We start from the raw sequence: 15720 nt of genomic DNA on the forward strand, positions 1-15720 counted from the left end.
GCCTTCAATGAGGATGAACACAGCATCTAGGTTATCAATTTATGTAGAGAGCTGAAACTCCAAAAAGGTATGCTTGAATCAGACAAGGGCGCATTTAAGGATAATTACCTATTAGATGTGAGATAATGACTCTGTTAGCATATGTTTGGATAAATGGCTCTTCTAACCATTGGTGCTTGCTGAATGTTTGGTGTTAAGATAATGATAGGCAAGGATTGGAGGGCAGAGAGGGAGGGACCATAGAGGCACTTGGGAGGAGGACAAGAAGGAGAGAAGTTGGTGACTCCAGACTCCCGAATCCAGGATTCTGCTTGCTTGCCTCTTTCACTTCTTCCCCTAAAACCCAAGGACTTTAATTTATCCTGACTCTGGCTGACCCTGAGGCCCTCCAGGGAGCTAGCTCACACCCTTCAAATTTACCACACTGATGGTAAATTATTTAACTTGAAAAGTCTACAAAAGCCAAAACTAAAATGGAGAGAGAGTTGGTGTGTGACTTTGTTTTCAGATAACTGTGCATTCAATATAACTTATGAAGCTGAGATGCAAAAAAGTCTGAATCAATTCTCTGCTGCTTGTGCTAATTTTGGCCTGACAAATAACAAGAAAACAGAGGTTCTCCATCAGCCAGTTACTGCATCATCCCTATATGGAACCATTAGTTACAGTAAATGGAGAAATTTTGAATGCTGAGGATAAGTTCACTTACCTTGGCAGTATACTTTTCAGAGATGTCCACATTGACAATGAGATTGGCATATGCATTGCCAGAGCTAGCTCAGTGTTTGGAAGGCTCTGAAGGAAAGTGTGGGAGAAAAGGAATTAGGCTGTCTACCAAACTGAAGGTCCACAGAGCTGTTCTGCTGACCTCATTTTTGTATCCCAGTGAAACCTGGACAGTACACCAACACCAGTGTCATGCCAGGAAATTAAATTGTTTTCATTTCAATTGCCTTAGGAAGATTCTGAAGGTCGTCTGGCTAGATAAGATAACAAACATTGAAGTCCTTTGTTGAGCTGAACTTTCAAGCACTCAAACTATGGCAGAGAAGAGAATTCTAATAATAGGTCACGTTGTTCAAATACTAAAAATAAATTTGCCTACATGAGTATTTTATGGAGAACTCACACAAGGCAATTGCTCACATGGAGGTCAGAAGGTATGATACAAGGATACTCTCCAAAGTTCTTTAGAATCAATTATGAGACATGAGAGACAGAACAGCCCAGCATGTATGTGTCCTCATCAAAAAAGGTGCTGTGTTACATGAGTAAAGAAAATTACAATCACTCAAAAAAAACCACAAAAAAACCCAAACCCAACCAAACCCAAAACACATTAGATACATAAATATAAAGAAAATTGTACTCCAAATATTCATATAAATTATTTGTGTCTAATTGGTGGCAGGGCTTCCCAAGGTTGTATTGGTCTTATCAACCATAGTAAGATACACAGTACCTGGACCTCAACTCAGTGAAGTCAAATTGGTTCTCTTCAAACATGAAGGACAACAACCAGATTTGTGGAGTGTGGTGTAAGGTATTGATCTAAGTCAAATTTTTGCTATATTGATTTTTCAGTGTTCCCAGGTAGGTTTTTTTTTTTTTTTAAATTAAATAGGGAGTTTTTCCCTAGGTAAATTTATGTTTACCACTTTATTATTATTAGTTTGTTGTCTGTGGTCTCAGCATAATATGTTTCCTTGTTGATCACTTTTTATCTTTTGAATGTTCAGTTTTGCTTTGTCTAATAGCATGATAGCAACTAGTGCTTTTCTGCATTTACTTAATGCATAGCAAACTTTTTTTCCTGCTATCACTTCCATTTGATCTTGTACATATCTATTTTTAAAATGAATTTCTTGTAAGCAACAGATTTTAAGGTTTTTTTTTCCCCTTATCCAAGGTGTAACTTTTTCATTTTATTAGATTATTTAATCCATTCATATTTAGGGTTATAAGAGTTAGGATAATTTTTTCCTCCATCTATCTCTAAAATTACTTTTTTTCCAAGTTATTTTTTATCTTGTGTTGTTAATAGTATTTGCTTCTTTAGTTACTTTGTTTTGATCTTTTTTTAAGGCAGCTCTATTCCCACTGGCTCTTTTTCTCTCAGCCCTGTTGTCCTCTTCTCATTTGTTACCCCTTTTTCCTTTAAGGTTTTATTTATTAGTTCCTCTCTCAAGATTTTGTATGGTTATAGATTTCTTCCTCCTCTCAGTCCTCTCTCCTTTAGCTGGTCCTGTTTCTTAGTTTTAAATTTTCATTTTTGCATTCCTTTACAAAAAGGATTTCTCTCACTTTCAATTTTCCATGTTCTTTTTCACTTTACTCTAGACTCTCATTCTCTGACTCATTATCCCTATAAACATGTCCCTCTATTTTCTTTGTATTCTTCATACAATCAAAGTTTCCAAGATATCCATTCTAGGCTCTTCCCTTTAGATGCTTTTTGCCATATGAATGGTAGGGTTTACCTCATGGATTCCCCTTTTTCATTGTTATCTCACTCTCAGAATAATGCCAATTATTGCAGGTGTGAGAGATGATTCTGCCTCATGGTAGGGCCTCAACCTCTGAGTAAGCCTTTTCTTATTGACCGTTTTTCCCCCTATTATTTACCTGGAATTTTCCTCCCTGTGTTCATGCTCTCCCATTGCTCCAGGTGCCATTGTCTCTAGGGCATCAAATTCCTCTTCCCTCTAGAGACAAGTAGAATTTTTAAGCACCAAATTCCACCCCCCTCCCTTACTTCCACATCTCAAGGCCTCATTCAGTGTAAAATTTTTATCTCTTTTCACCAATAGTATAATTCATCAGTAAAACCCCTGTCCCTACAAAGTAAGACCTCCTTTTTTTCCCCCTTCTCAATCTTTCCCCTATTCTTCTCACTGACTCCTCTATAGGTTTTTCTCTTTCCAAGAACACAGAAGTCATCTTCCCCTCACTATTAGCTTTTGATTTGACTAGCACCTCACTCATTCCTCTTAATTTTACTGTTCCCTTCCCTTCATTCCATGTACCCTCCTCCCAAGCTGTAATATAGTACTACAAAAAAAGTATTCATCCATAGACATGATGTCATTAGATTCTGTTTATAATGCTCCCTAGTCACATTTTCACTATTACTTCTACCAGATTTTTGCTTTCACTCCTCTCCTTATATACATTTTGAAAAAGATCATTTATTAGTTTTTCTGTTGTCCCTCTTTGTCTGCTGCATTTATTCAATTTTCCTCTACTGGGATGTTCAAGAAGCAAATAATCTTTTCAGTTCTGGTTTTCTTTCTAAAAGTGTTTTATTCTTTATTATTGACTATTTATCTTTTGTCCTAAATGTTTAAACTAAAGTTGGAAGATAAATTGCATTCTGAGCTTCGTTGTTCTTCATAACACATTATTGCCTCCCTTCCCCTTTTGCTAGGGGGTGCAAAATAGTCTTGCATTATTTGACTGGCCCTTCCTTTGTATCTGAAGATCTTTCTTCTGATGGCTTGTAGAACTTGGTACTGAATTGAATTGTTAATTTCAACTACTCTGTTTTGGAGACTGAAGCCATAAAACGGTCAATAAGAAAAGGCTTACTCAGAGGCTGGGGCCCTACCATGAGGCAGAATCATCTCTCACACCTGCAATAATTGTTTGTTTGTTTTTTTTTTTAATAGAAATCTGTGAATTTTTCAAATGAAAATTCATTTTCTACAGTTAGAAGTTCTGGATAATTCTCTTTTTTTTTTTTTTTTTTTTTACTTCATTTTTGTGTTAAGATGGTTTTTTAGTTTGTTTCATTCTTTCATGTTCTTCTGAGATGCCTATGATTCTCAGGTACCTTTATATATCTTGTCTTCAAGATCAGTATATTTTGCTTGCATTGTACTGGTAAGGCTTGTCATTACAAATTCCAAATTAAATTTTGATCTCATAATTCTGATTTCTTTTTTTTTAGTCACTCAACAACTGTATGTTGTAGTTCTATGTTTTCCTCAAATTCCACAAAATCCTCTCTCATAAAGTACTAGATTTTTCTTTATTTTGTAGTATTTATTTAAAGATTCCTGAACTCTCTTATGAGATTTGAAGGTTATTTTTTTAATGTTACTGTTTTTCCGATTGATTTATTTGTTTATGTTCAAGGAGTTTAAGGTTTTTATCTTCCTTAAAATATTTGGTATTTTCAATCTTTTTCCCTTTTATTTTTCTTATTGCTAACTTACCAGTTCCTTGCCTCTGATTGTGATTTTCTTGGCAGCTGGATCTTCAAGTATCTCATGTTCTTCCCACACTGGAGAATTCACAGTTCACTCGTCTAAGTCTCTGCCCCAGTAGACTTCTGAGGGGTCAGAAATGGCTTCAGCTGGGTGTTGTACTCTATCCTTCAGGCTTTGTAGAACCGCACAGAACCTCACATACATAATCCTGTCTTGGTGACTTGTCACACTCCCTCTGTTCCTTGGTTTTTTGGGCATGGTATAGACAATTCAAAGTGATTTCCCTTCTAGTACATTGCACCACTAGTGCTTCCAGGTTGTAGCATCTGACAGTCTTTTCCTCCAAAAGGGCTATAAAAGTTCAAGCATACTTCAACAGCCTTGAGCTAGGGTCTCCACAGCACTGGAAAGAAGGAAGGGGAACCAGAGAATAGGAATGGGTTTTGATGTAAGTCTTGGATCTGGTAGTATATCCTTGCCAGCAGTGTGGAAGGTGGGGTAAAGGAGCTAAGTTAGCATAAGTTCCTGGGCTCTGTTTTTTAACCTTAAAAAAAATTATTATTCTAGGTATCCTAGAATATGGAAACAAGTAGAGTTGCTTTATCTTTGGAACATATTTTATTTTAGAGAGGTTTGAAAGATTATGGGGATCAGAGAAAATGTCTAATTTATCTTGTTCACATGATTCAGAAGTTGCACTTTAATATTATTAATGATGACAGTTAACACGCCACAATTGAATGACTAAGTTTATCAATTATGTCTTTACATACAAAGCAAGACTGAGATTTTCCAATTACTTAACTGTAAAAATAAGAACTATTTATAAAACATTGATTAAAAAAAATCAAGCATGCCAAATCACTGAATAAAAGCAAGATCTCATATAATACATCTGTATAAAATGTATTTAGTTCAAATATTTACAATGTAGAAGTTTGAATTTCTACTTTCCCTTTAGTCCAATCCAGCTAAAACCCTTATATAGATTTTCCAATAATATTTGATGTGCTAAAATTACCATTCTTCTTCTTAAGAAGTTTATTAAAAAGGTCTAATTCCAAACTGTCAACATCCTAATGAAAATTTAGTAGCAACACAGACATAAGATGAAAATGGTGTCTTAGTCTAGTAACTTTTTAATAGATAATACTGATGAATCAAAACAAATGAATATAAAAATATTTATTAGGAAGTCAAATAAATCTTTTATTTTTTAAAATAAAACCAACATAACTTCCCCAACAGTGAGTATTTTTCATCTCAATGTGAAATTGTCAAATTTCCTAAGACTAATGAACACAAATGTTTTATCACTCAATCCAGGATGTAAAACATTTTTATTTTTTAATAGATGCTCAATTAACATTTACTGAACTGAATTTAAACCATTGGTAACAAAATACATTTTTAGTGTTTTAAGATATTGATTTTAGTTAGGATATTTCTTGATAAGAGGTATTAAACATTTGGTTCATAAGCCACATACAGCCCACAACATTCTTAAGTGTAGCCCAAATCAGATTAAAATGTAATTGGGAAATTCTTTATCAAAATAAATAAAAAATTCAATGAAACAGAGATATTATATTTTCAAACTTAGTACCCCCTCCTTTCTGTTTGAGTCTTAAATCACTGTTCTAGATTACCAAGTTATAAAAAAAATAGATTAGGTATAGGTGTTTATGTAAATCCATGTTAAACTTATTTTACCCTTTTCATTTCTTTTGCTTTTCATCTTTGTATAGAAACTCCTACTAAAGAAAATTAAGTATTTAACAAGTGAACTATTTCTACAAATGCTTCCATTATTATCTATCACTCAATGGAAAGTTTGCATCATCCAAATTCACTGATACAATATCATTTTCCTAAAGGCCATTTTTATTTTGAGGTTTCAGCATAGCTTGTATCAATATGTTGTAGCTGGTCCTCTTAAGTGGTACTATCTGGAGAGATTCTTTTTCTAGTTCAGATTTGATAAAATTGTATTTTCATCAAATTGAAAGTATCTTTGCTGCATTTTTTCTTTTTCTTTTTTTGGTTGTTGAGGCAACTGGGTTTAAGTGACTTACCCAGGGTCACACAAGCAGGAAGTGTTAAGTGTCTAAGGCCAGTTATGAACTCAGGTCCTCCTGACTTCAAGGCCGGTGCTCTATCCACTGTACCAACTAACTGCCCCTTTGCTTTACTTTTTCATCATTGCCTCCTGTTTAACACTATTACCAGTTTTGGTAATTGTATTATCTGGAGGTGGCTTAGAAGTAAAGTAAGAAAGATGGATTTGTAAACTATATCTTTACTTCTTTCTAAGTTGATCTAGTTATATATATATATATATATATATATATATATATATATATTTATATGCCATCAACAATTTTTATTGTGTAAGACACTTTTTTTCCCACTGGGATTTTCAATGTAGTGACTTAAGCCATTAGAATAAAATCATGAATCTGGTTAGAATAAGATCATGAATCTGATTAGAATAAGATCATGAATCTGGTACTATTATTTTTAAAGCTTTATTTAAAACATGTGCCAATTCTACTAGGTCTTCTTGATCACCACTTTTAGGAAATATTTCCTCATCCCTGCATTCATAACAAACCAGAATTTCTCCTTTGGCCTTAACTGCATAATTAACTTTTGAAATAAAAGTGAGTTTAACAGTGTCAAATGGTAGAGAGCCTGAAAGGAGGTTCTGTGGATTATCCACATACTATACCACACTTTTTTTGGTATACAGCTATTAAGTATCTTCACAGAGATGTTCCACTATTGTTACTTTTGCCAATGTTTAGAAAAACACAAATTTGATTCTACAAATCCATACAAGACATTTCTAAACTTGACTATTCCTCAAGAATTCCAGGCCAGTTCTTAAAAATGGAGACAAAAAGGAAGATCTTCAAACACCCTGGCTCTGATTTGCTCTGAAAACACAATTGAGTTGGGACTATTATCCCACAAGCCAAATGGTGTTAATTCAGTTTGAATGGGCTCTCTCTGTATAGTCTTTTAAAATTGCTATCATTAAATCCTTAACAATAATAATCTCTGAATATCTTTCTCTTCAAGTTCTGAAAGAACAGCTAGAAGAGTGGTACAAATTCAAAAAGTAGCATCATTTTTCAAATGCAATCTTGCCTAACCTCTCCATCTGTTTAATTTCAGATCCCAATTTACTATCCATCTGTAATATCTATCTAAGATATATGTATATATTATGTCCATATATATGTGGACCAAATCTATATAATATCCATCCAACTACACAGTTAAAAGTTTTATGTCTGTTTTTAGGATAAATAAATAGATGCTGTATAGAGGCTTTCTCTGCATTTAACTATATACTCAATGAATAACAAACTAACAGCTAAAAGGGTCTTTGAAGGCCATTTAACCCAACTTGCATTTTAAAATGAGGAAATTGAGGACCGCGGAGGCAAAATAGTTTACCTATTTTTATTTTTGTTGTTATGTTCATATCTTGACAGTGAAGTGTTAAAATCTTCCACTTTCCTAGCAATTTCTTCTTATAAGATTTTGAGATTTTTTTTCTTTATAAATTTTATTATAGAATTATTAAGCAATGCATACATATGTGTGTATATATGTGTGTGTGTTTATAACATATATACATATATGTATATGTGTGTTTATATATGTGTATATTTATATACATATATACGTGTGTGTGTACATATATATGTATTCCCCCCCCCCCGAGGAAATTGGGGTTAAGTGACTTGTCCAGGTTCACACAGCTAGGAAGTGTTAAGTATCTGAAGCCAAATTTGAACTCAGGTCCTCCTATCTTCAGGGTTGGTACTCTATCCACTGTGCCACCTAGCTGCCCCCACACCTATATTTTAAATGTATATGCTCTAACATTAAAATAGAAGCTTTGAGAATATGACCTCTTACTTAGTTCATTTAATGTTTTCTAATTTGAGTTTTACTTCAAGATTATCAACCATCACACCATTTTTTTTGTAATTTAATAACTATCTTTTAATATGAATTTCTATTGTTTTAATGCATTCTGTAAATATTTTTGTTTTCACTAGAGTTTACCCCATGAATTGTTAGATTTATCTTTTCTTCTATTATTGCAAAGGTCAGTGATGAAGTAGAAAGACCATTGGATAAGGAGTCAGGACAAGTGTGGATTAAGATGATCCCATTTCTGTCATTTGCTATCTGTGCAAGCCTAAAGAAGTTAGTTAAACTCTAGAATCATAGTTTTTGAACCTATAAAGTGAGAATAAGAATACTTGCCACCTCATAATTGTTGAAATGATTATGAAGAGTATAAATGAGAGGAAAAAAATCTATATAGGTGCTGTAAAGCACTGAAAGAAAATCACTATACACAGCACAAAAAAAAAGAAATGATTTAAGAATGCATGGATGTTTAAGGTCTTATTTTATAGCCAGAATATTGACAACAAAAATGGGAAGTAAGTATTGGAGGAATTGCAGAAAGATGGACACACCAAGCCATTTTTGATATAGCTATATTAGTAAAACTATTCTGGAAAGCAAATTGGAATTATATGCCTATATAATTTGACAAGAGATTCCACTGTATAGTATATATCCCAAGAAAGTCAATGACAAAAAGAAGTCCCTTATACATCATAGTATTTATGATCCCATTTTTTTTCTTAAACTGTAAAGAAAGCAAAGTATTTATAGTAGCTTTTAGGGGACAGGAGGATAATTAAGTATGAGAAAGAAATTAGATGCCTATCAATTAAAAGATAACAAAATATTTGTGGTAGGTGAACATAATTGTACTATTACTCTGCTTTAAGAATCAATAAATATGATAAATACAGAAAGACATGAGATTTATATGAACTTATACAAAGTAAGGAGAACCGGGGGGGGGGGGAGATTCACAATGACTACAATAATATAAATGCAAAGAATAACAAGACAAAAACGTTACATAGTAAAATTATAATGGTCAAGGTTGGCCTCTCTTCTTTGCAAGGTTGGGATTCATAGGTATAAAACATTGAATATAACATTAAACTTTTTAAAGATGCTTCTTAGTTTTGCTGAACTATTTTTCTCCTTTTAAAATCTTTAAAGAACTTATCTCAATCATGGCATTAAAACAAAATGATTTCTACTCAACAATAGAATTTGCTATTGTCATGGACAAATGTCCAATTCAGAATCAAAATGAGAGACTGCTAAAAAAATACTTTAAAAAAATCACTCAATCATATCTCATGCCAGTCTCCCACATATTAATAATTCATTAAGAAAAATAAGCAAAAGATTTTGCCTTATTTTACAATCATTGGTTTTGTTAATTATTATTATATGACAACACAAGCTAGATTAATATGCTCAAGGAAAATTTATCTTTTCACAACTTATCTAGCTGGAGAATGTATTTGTTTTAGGAGAATTTTCTATTTCCTTTCAATTACTTCTACTTGATTCAAAAACCTACACTGTAATTCTATGGTTTAACTATATTGCCTCTGTGTCCTCATTAGAAGGATGACTAACATGGAATCTTCATAATCTATATTTTCTTCACTTATCACTTCTTCCTTTTAAATGACTTATTATCCCCCCCAAAAAAAACTGCTGGGTACTGAAGAAATGCTTATTATTTCCTTTTTTTTTTTTTTCTTTTTTCTTTACAATATTTACTTGTGGAAGACTGAAACTCCAAAAAGGTATGCTTGAATCAGACAACCTAGCACTTAAGGTTAATTACCTGTTCGATGTGAGACAATGACTCTATTAGCATGTATTTAGATAAATGGCTCTTCTCACTGTTGATGCTTTCTGAATGTTTGGTGTAAGATAATCATAGGCAAGGGTTAGAGGGTAGAGGGAGAGCTACAGAGGCACTTGGCTGCAGGATGAGGAGAAGAGAGGCTGGTGATTCTAGACTCCAGAATCCCAGATTTTGCTTGTCTGCCTCCTTCACTTCTCCCCTTAAAGATCAAGGACTTCAATTTATCCTGGCTGACCCGGAGGCTCTCCAGGGAGGGAGCCCATACACCACATTTACTAATTCAGAACTCTTTAATTTCCTCCATTAGCTTGATATGTTCATGAAGATTTTTATTTTCAGAAAGCTCCCTATATGATGGTGTATGAGAAATATATTGTCTATTCTTTTTGGTAAATATTTCAGAACTGCAGTCTTATTTATTACTTGGCACAAAAAGCCTATGCACAACTCCTCACATGCTTCACACTTTATTTATGGAAGCTGTCTTTTTGGCTTTCCTTTAAGGTACATAAAAATAGAACTGTTACTTCTATTTGTATAATTGTCAGGATCAAAGTTTCACACCAAATGACATGCTGTCCAGCCCAAATAGGTTTTTAATGGCCATGGTAAGGCAAGCCTAGAATACCCTAATTAATACACACACAGTGTCTCCACAAAATATTTTTCAGAGTAGAGCAATTTTTAACAGGCTCCAGTCAAAACTTTACCACAGAGTCAAGATAAAAACAGAACATTTGGGTAGAAACATCCTATATTTGTAGTGGTGACATTAAATAGAAGAAAAATCAGAAGAAAAAGAGGAAAATATTGCAGATAAGATCAAGAGAATGGATGGGCTCATAGGAGAAAGAAAAGTAGTACTACTCTGATAGAAGTCAAAGGTTCCTACATACTCAGTCCAATAGGATATAGTATGAGTTATAAGGTAAACCGAGTCCCTAAATCCACAGAATTATCTAGGAAACAGTGAGAATCAAATAAGTAAAGATTTCACTAAAATTTAGTCCAGGGAAGTTAATGGAGAAAAGGTATTTTAAGAGTTCTTGAATAGGTCACAATTAAAATTTTAATGGAGAATTAAACAGGAATCAGCAGAGACCCAAAACAAGAACTGAGAGAAATGGATCTGAAGCAGAAAAGGACTTAAAAGCCATTTGAAGAACAAAGACATAAAATCTGTTTTATTTTTTTTTAACTTTTCAAGCTTTTTATGCTTTTCTCCACATACTCTGAAATTTGGTTCCCTGCACACATAGGAGTCAACTTCTGACTTTTTTTCCACTGGCTGTGCCATAATGCTTTCCTTTCTCATACCCACTACCTAACTTTTCCTAAATTCCTCCAAAGTCTCAGAAAGTTTAACTTTCTCTAAGAAGTCTTTCCCTGTTCTCCTTAATCTTAGTGGCTTCTCTCTGAGATTAAACTCCAATTTATCCTGTATATAGCTACTTGTACAAAATTGTTTTCATGCTGTCTTTTTTCTCCATTAGACTGTGAGCTCTTTGAAGAAGGGGAGTGTTGTTGCTTTTTTAATTGGGGGAGGGGCCTTTGTGTCCTCAGTGTTTAGCTTAGCAGTAGGCAATTAATAAATGCTAGTTGACTGATGAAATAAGGATGTTCATAATGAGGGAACAGTTAAAGTTAAAGATAAGTAGAGATTTAAATGTAGGAATATATAACTAAACAATTTGTATAAGATCTCAGGTACCTCCCACAAACCTATACCCTGTCTCCAACAGAAGTTCAGGCCCAGCCTTTTGTTCCAGTCTGCAAAGGAAAGAAGTAGAAGTTATAAGCTCCTGAGGAAGAACATTCACTGTTCAGGCCACATGGAGTAGACACAGAACCAACCCCTACTTCCACTAAAGTTCTACTCCAGTGAAGCTAGGACAGAGACAGAGAGGTTCTAACTGCATTATATAAGATTCAGCAGGGGCTAAGCACTAAGGTAAGGGCAGAGTGATGTAGAAAGAACATTGGATTTAGGGTGTCAGGGGATTTGTGATTAAATTTCGGTCAATTTAATGAAGAGGGGACCCTGATATTCTGAAAATCCTTAAAGAAGAAAATCTCCTTCAACTCTGCCTCAGTGAGGGACCCCACCCAAAGGACAAACAGTTTCATCTTTGTTATATCGGTAAGGTTGGCTCAGTCCTGAAACTCACTGAATTCAATTCAAATTCTAGCCCTAGCTGAAACCTAGCCAGGAGCCAACTTGGGACTCCATCTATGGGCCCCCTTTAATTAAATCTCTCATTAAAAAGAGCCAAACTAAAATCCTCTCTTTGCAGAGGTTCCAAACATGCTAGCTATTCCATGCTTGGCATCACAAGGAGCTTCTGTCCACTGGAAGACTCTTTCCAGTGCTATCCTCTCCTTACCCTCACCTATTTCCTTAACCAGACTTTAATCTTACTTCCATTCCCCATAATAAACCTCTTATAAAGCTAGGTTTTCGGGTCTGTAAATTCCTTTACAGAGAACCACTGTGCCGTCAGAAGGAAGTCCCCAGAACTCCTCCCCTTGTGTTGAATCCCAAGAGGCTGCGGGGGAGACAAACCTCTCCATTCGATTCCCTGAACCCCAAACCTTCCACTAGACCTTATTTAACTTCCTGACTACCAGAAACCTTAATTTCATTTGGGTTCCCTAAATTTAAACCTCATCACTACCATTTACTATCTATGTAATCTTGGAAAAGTCAGGTAACCTCTCAATCTGTTCCCTTATCTATAAAATGAGGTGCATGAATTAAATGATCTGTGAGGCGTCTTCCAGTTCTAAATCTATGATTTAAAGATTTGAATGTAGGCCCCGTAATGGAGTACACATTTGTTACCTGAAGATTACTCCAACTAAGTTCTGAGAGGCTCCTCTATCAGACTATCTTCCATCATTAGAAAGTAAGTTCCTTTAGGTTATGTCTTACTTGATCTGAATGAATTCCCAGAGCTTAGCACCACACCTAGAACAAAGTTAGTGCTTAATAGATGGTTTTTCATTGCCTCATTCAGGTTGATCATGAGGAGATAAATCTTAAATCACAGCAACTCTCAAAGAGCTTGGACTATGCTGCAGAGGAGTTAAGGTCTGTTATCAGTGAAGGAACTACCCACATTGATGAAATTATATAATCTTATAGTCAGTGAAACTACTCAATAGTATAAACCAAATCAAGAACCAAATCTCTGATCTAGAGATCAAAATCAAATATCAAACACTGAAGGAAGCAGATATAGTAACTAAGAGAGAATGGGGGAAACATCAATAGAGGAAGTATCAAAGCCTTAGAAAAAAGGGGATGTTAATATATTAGGGTCAAATAGCTAATTCCTTTTTAAAAAATTATTATATCTTTCTATTTACAAAACATATGCACGGATAATTTTTTTTAACATTGATCCTTGCAAAACCTTCAGTTCCAAATTTTCCCTCCACCCCCTCCCCTAGATGGCAGGTAGTACAATACATGTTAAATTATATGTTAAATCCAATATATGTATACATATCTATACAGTTATCTTGCTCCACAAGAAAAAGTGGATCTAGAAAAAAAAAAAAAAAAACAACAACCACCTGAGGAAAACAAAAATGCAAGCAAACAATAACAGAAAGAGTAAAAATGCTATGTTGTGGTCCACACTCAGTTCCCATAGTCCTCTCTCTGGGTTTAGATGGCTCTCTTCATTACTGGACAATCTGCCGGGTCAAAGGGTATGCACAGTTTGATAATCAAGTAGCTAATTCCAACCGAGAAGAAAAAAACAAGAGAGAAGACTGGATCGAGAGGGGGTTCAAAGTATAAGGTGGGGATATAAGAAGTAAAAGAAATCTTGAGTGGATGGTATAGTTAACTTATTAAGGATAAGGAAATGGAGAGACTAAAGAAGAAAACAAACCCTGCTTGTTAGTCTTTCATGATAACAATTGGAAACCAGACATGATACAAAACACAAGAGAGGTGGGATAAACACGGAATAAATAAAACAATAGGAGCTAAACAGACCATTAACCATATACCTCCTTAACCACTAGCCAAAGGACAGTAGAAGGAAAAATGGCCATATTGAAAAAAACTGATGAAGGATATAGAAGGGGAAAATCTAAAATTCAGTCAAACTAGATTTGTAGGATAAGATAGCTAATATGAAAGGCTAGCTAATTTACATCTCCATAATAGATTAAGAGGATAAAGGGTTAAGCATGAAAGTTAAGAGAATACATAAATTTCCTAAATTATAAAGATAATTAAACATTGAAACCAAGAATATTTGTAGAATTATCATTCTTAAGAGAATTTTAAGTAGCTGTAAGAGACAATAGCTACAATCTCACTGCTCAAGTGACAAGTTTTAAATAATAATCCCTTAAATAGTTCCCAAAGTAATGAGATTTTCTGATTATAAGAAAAAAACTATAGAAAAGGGATTACATGTCGCAATATTATTTGCAATATTTATAATTAAATAAAAATTCTGGAGTAACAATCTAGTTCTATCCTATCATTTAAATTTCAATAAACTATCATAGTAGAAAATAATCATAATACATTTGGTTCTGTTTGTTCCACTTGCTCTAACCCTTCATAGGACCAAAGAAAATATTGTCAATAACAGTGAAAGCAAGTCATGCTAAGGGAAACAGAGGGGCCTTGATCCTATTAAAGGATAAACCAAATAAAGTATTTTCTTGGGGCTAAAAGCAGATAATTTCGTTTTCTAGCATAAGATACTTAGCATAAGCTTGCTGCCAATCAGGAGTATAAGAACATAACTAGAATAAAGACCAGGATTTACATTTCAGAAAAGATACTTCATATTTCAATATTAAATTATTTCAGCAATGAAAATTCAAATAATTTAGAAAACAAACACCAATAGGATATAATCATTTTTTTCTATATAGCAAAAATAAAAGGAATACAATAAAACAGATGAAAAAAAAATCTGTAATCAAAGGACTTGAATTTGTTTCATCTTTGTCCTTCTACCCCCTGATCAAAAATAGTGTCTGGCACATAGCAGGTGTTAAAAAAAAAAGCCCATTAAATTGAGTTGAAATGCTATGTCATAAACCTATGCCAATATTCACTCTCTTCCATAGTTTTTATTTAATAACACAGTTGCAGCAGGGGATATTAACCAATATTTCTCCCACACTACAAGATCTCAAGTTTGATGCTTCTTGTTACCTTATTTATTTGTTCTTGCAATAATTCTTCCACCTCTCTTACATTTTTTTCTTAATTTCCAATCACTGAATCTTCCCTCTTCATCTACTCTATCAGCCCCTTTTTTAATTACCCTTGATTTCCTAACAAGCAAAATCACGGCCAATGATCCCTGTGATTCGTCACCACTCTAAACTCATTTATAAAAAACTCAACTCTTGTTTTCCATTTTCTTTGCTTCTTATGCCAGACCAGAAATAATCCTTAAGAAAAATACCTCATTCTACAAATTCATCCTAAGCAGTCTTAAAACTCCTTGATTTTTGGCAACTTATTTATTCATCATCTTTCATTAAATCCTTACCATGCTCAGCAAATGTTTGAAATTTTGTCCACTTTCCCTTGCTCCTTCATTTTCAGAGATTAGCTTCACTTTTGACTTTACTAAAATTCTCTGCCACAAGTACCTTTATGTCCTTTACTCTTTCTCCTCTATTTCTGTTCCCCTACATCTATTCTTTAATCCTTCCTTCTAGTTTTTAAAAATTATCTCTTCTTTC

General features: G+C 34.0%; 1 protein-coding gene across 6 annotated transcripts in view; it reads right to left on the minus strand.

Annotated features, from left to right (window-relative positions):
• The window catches only part of TTBK2 (tau tubulin kinase 2), a 249379-nt gene that overhangs the window by 97119 nt on the left and 136540 nt on the right, over window positions 1-15720 (minus strand). The window contains exons 1-2 of one of the 6 annotated variants that reach the window (XM_074289400.1): window positions 4218-4576; window positions 710-795 (exon numbers count right to left, since the gene is read on the minus strand). The exons of 4 other annotated variants lie outside the window; for them this stretch is intronic. The gene's annotated coding sequence lies outside the window, so the exon portion shown is untranslated. Of the gene's footprint in view, window positions 1-709; window positions 3723-4217; window positions 4577-15720 lie in introns of those variants that run through there. One more of the 6 variants, XM_074289399.1, reaches the window with a different exon arrangement.

The sequence above is a fragment of the Sminthopsis crassicaudata genome, chromosome 2 (assembly GCF_048593235.1).
Source record: "Sminthopsis crassicaudata isolate SCR6 chromosome 2, ASM4859323v1, whole genome shotgun sequence".
Taxonomy (NCBI): domain Eukaryota; kingdom Metazoa; phylum Chordata; class Mammalia; order Dasyuromorphia; family Dasyuridae; genus Sminthopsis; species Sminthopsis crassicaudata.